The 4,176-nt window shown below is 46.3% G+C and overlaps 1 pseudogene; it reads right to left on the reverse strand.

Annotated features, from left to right (window-relative positions):
* Positions 1–1,899: 1,899 nt before the first annotated feature.
* LOC143017045 (ankyrin repeat domain-containing protein 46-like) lies at positions 1,900–3,822 on the reverse strand (annotated as a pseudogene).
* Positions 3,823–4,176: the final 354 nt, after the last annotated feature.

The following is a 4,176-nucleotide window of genomic DNA, read 5'->3' on the forward strand; positions in this document are numbered from 1 at the left end:
TGCAATGGGGAGAGGCGTGCGGTTAGGGGAGGCAGAGCCAAACTAATAATAATATAATCAAATAATATTACTACTTTGTTTGGGACTCCTAAGTATCAAACGTGCAGTGTTTATACTGATAACCTGATTTTCTTCTTTTCTTGTCCTCGGTAGCCAACACAGTGCAGCACTGAACAGACAGCGACGTGGGCCATCATCATCATCGTCATCCTCACCATCATCGCCCTCACCCTCACAGCAGTATTAGTTTATCTGCGGTCGCACCTGGATCAGAGGCGCACCTGGAGCCGAGAGCGAAGGATCTCCTACTACTACAACCCCCCTCAACAGCATTGAGCAGGGCTCCTCTAGACCTCCTGACCCCCTTTCAAACGGCCACATATATTGAGCCACCTGATGATTGTGTGGGTTTCTCATGCTTTAATCTGATGTCAGGGTGATAAAGAGCCCACATGTTCATTATGTAAACCAGCAGGGAGCTTTTATACACATTAGCCTTAACATGAGTGTATTTTCTACTATTTTATAAATATAAATCTATACAAAACAAGAATTTCTCTTTATGGCACTTTCTCTTGTTGCTCTCTGGGCCAGATGATTGCTTGTGTGTTGTTGTATTCAAATCTCATTTATGTCTCTTTGGATACAAAATAAATGCACATTTCTCTTTAACTGTGTTGGTCTTTACTTTTTCTCCCCCTTTACCACCGTTTACTCTTCCATCCATCTACACCTCTATGATGTTGAGGGTCACAGGCTCTGCAGGGAGAGGAGATGTAGATCCTAACGTTATACAACACAGAACGAGTGAGGCTCTATTCTAACACAGGCAAAGCAAAGCAGACAGAAGATTAGAAACATACACAGGTGTGATTTTATTTATTTTCCACTTGAAATGAGGATTTACTTCAAATGAGTTACACACAAAATCAACAGGGAATCTACAGTTACAAGGTTTACAGTTGCATTTTAATAGAATGAATATACAATAAAGTAAGTAAGAAGCATTAACCTGCTGCCATAATCCTGCACTTCAATTTCAGCGCCTACATGTGACGTATACAAAGTAAACACAAAGCGGCATGCTTGTGGCAGGAACGTCTCATGAAATGTAACCGCTGTACTCTGCATGTAGCCGGCGACACTCCGACATTCCTGCACCTCTTCAGTGAATCCCTGTCCAGTTATCGCAGCGCTATAGTTTCCGGTGTGAGATGTTTGTTAGAATAAAAGCGGAGGGGCTGCAGCATCTCAATAAGACGTGTGTGAAGAAAGAATACTAAACCAGTTAAGTAGTTTGATAAATAATACAGTTCATAGAGATCAGACAGGGGGAAAAAACAAAGATATAAAACATATTGGCAATTTACAACTTGTAACAGAACACATGAGAAAGGAATGAAAGGTGGTGTACAGGGACAGAGACGTGTGAGCGTCTGAGCCAGCGTCACTCTGTGGTTTACATGCTGCTCTCTCAGTCTACCTGCTGTGTTGCATGTGGAGGTGGTGGTGAAATAAAAGATGTACAGTGCCATGATCCAGGTCTGCTCATCGCAGAGAGCATAGTTTGATCTGTGCCCATTCTAAATGCATAAACCTCAGGTAGGTATGTTAGAAAAACTACATTTCTCTTCCTAATTGCAGTGTAATTGAAATGTTTGGAGTGTAAATGTTCTGGGTCTTTCCTGGCTTCTGACCTTCAGGGCAGGATTATAAATAAATTAAAGTTCTTTTTAATTGAAAGTTTTCCACTCAAGAAATTGCGAACTTTTCATCGACTAGACCTGGAAAAGTTCCAGACTGCAAATAATGAAAAATGTGATTTTGTCGGTCAGAGTTTGCTCGTTTGTTCCTCTGCACGGCTCCTCTGCTGCTCTGCTCTAGCCTCCCCGCCCTCCCTCAGTGCACCAACTCCAGCTGGCTGGTGGAGAAAGGCAGGACTCTGCTCACGTAGTAGGCGATGCCCAGGGAGAGGAGGGCGATGACCACCAGCAGCAGCAGGACCCGCCAGAAGCCCAGGTCCTCCACAAACTCCTGCCAGGTGGTCCTGAAGCTGGACAGGACACCCTCGCTGCTCTGCAGGTTGGGGTTTAGCAAAGAGTGGCTCTCCATCGCACTGAGACACGGGGACACAATTAAAGGGGCAATCAGTCAAATATCTACCTGACAAGATAACATGAAATGCTTCTCTGTGTCTCTGATGTGTGTGTGAGTGAGAGTGTGTGTGTGTGTGTGTGTGTGTGTGTGTGTGTGTGTGTGTGTGTGTGTGTGTGTGTGTGTGTGTGTGTGCGCGTGTGCGTGTGCGTGTGTGCATGTATTTGTGTTTCTGTACATTCCATTTTTAACAGACACCAGCAAATCCTCTGTAACGTTGGTACATTGTGGCGATTTACCACACCTGCGTCAATATTTACATACAAAAAGTCTACAACTCCATATTTAAATTGCACTTCCTGAGACAAATCATGGAAGATCTCAGAAAAAAAGTGTTTCCTCAAAAAGAAGATAAAATAAAAGCTTTTCGCCGATCCTTTGCCTTTATTCAAAGGTGAACTGTAGAGACTGTTTTATTTACCACTGACAATGGGGAAAGAAGTAACCACAGCTGCATTATTGTACCAGACTGCACGCACGCACGCACGCACGCACGCACGCACGCACGCACGCACGCACGCACGCACGCACGCACGCACGCACGCACGCACGCACGCACGCACGCACGCACGCACGCACGCACGCACGCACGCACGCACGCTAGACACTCAGCTATAAGATGCTGCACAGCTCAACTGACCACACTGGGTCGAGTCAAAGCAAAGATTAAAGGCAGAAGTGACACACTGATGCAGTTTACGAAACCCTCATCTTTCAACACACACACAGACACAGACACACACACAGACACAGACACAGACACACACACACACACACACACACACACACACACACACACACACCCACCCACCCACACCCACACCCACACACACAGCACTGTGGTCATGTGTGCATATATGGTAAATGAATCCATTATAATTCATCAGGTTGCTGTGGGGGTCAGGTTAGAGCTCTTACCTTTCGCTCTAGGCCATCTGCATTGTCTCCAGTTTGGAGTGGGGTCCCCTGTTGAAGCCTTTCACTTCCTGCTCCTCCAGCCCCTCCAGCAGGCGGATGGCATCCTTGTTGACGCCGCGTCTCTTTGCCAGCACCAAGGGAGTCGATGCGTTATGATTGCTGTAATGCAGGAAGAGCAGAAGCACCAACAGTTACAGTTAATGCTGGAGAGTCAGAAGTTTAAGATGGGAGCCCCCTCAGCTGCTCTTCTTTCTTCAGACCTTTGTAGCACATCCTGGTACAAATTCAACTCCAACCACAAAATACAACTCCTGTCAGGCGCGTGAACCAGTATTCTGGAGTTGAACAAAGACAGGAGTGAGCAATCTTGGTATTTGAGATGAACTGAGCAAATCTCACCCTAGATTCTGTAACGCACATTGAATCATCTGAACAAGTCTCTCTCTTACCAGATATCAATTTTCAGCCCGTTGGACACCAGGAACTGTATAGTATCCACATGTCCACACAGATGCAGCGCTGTGTTCCCTTGGTAGTCGATCGCCATCAGATCCGCCCCAAACTTGTGCATATGTTCACGTTCCCGCGGGCGGCGGCTAGGTGCAGGCCGGTGCGGCCCCGGTTGTCGCGGATGTTGGGGTCACATCCCGTCTCCAGGAGCCTCTTGGCAAAGGGCAGGTCTCCATCAATGCACGACTGCAGCAAAGGCACGCTGGTCTGCGACGAGTCGTTGATGAAGACATAGGACATGTCTGAGTGGGTATCAGAAAATTCCAGCGTACCTGCATTGCGGAGAAAAAGCAGGAGATGTTTAGTTTAATAAAGTATAATAAATACATCTAAATAAAGTTGGATCATTTAAAGGCCCTGTGTTGGAGCAGTGAGGACATGTTGACAGTTTGTCCTACAGAAAGAAAGGGAACAAGAACAAGGAGAAGGAAGATTTTCATACTAAACATGTCACACATAATAACAAATGTGACAGCAGTCAGTGAACGCAGCAGGCTGAGAGAAGCGTTGATGTCACATGGACATGGACAGTGGTCAACTACGCCCTCTAGTGTCGAATGTCGGAGCCTCTACCAGGGAAGGAATCCGTATTCG

This window comes from Genypterus blacodes, unplaced genomic scaffold (assembly GCF_046128005.1).
Source record: "Genypterus blacodes isolate CSIRO-AG114 ecotype Tasmania unplaced genomic scaffold, CSIRO-AGI_Gbla_v1 ptg000260l_1, whole genome shotgun sequence".
In the NCBI taxonomy this organism is placed as follows: Eukaryota; Metazoa; Chordata; class Actinopteri; order Ophidiiformes; family Ophidiidae; genus Genypterus; species Genypterus blacodes.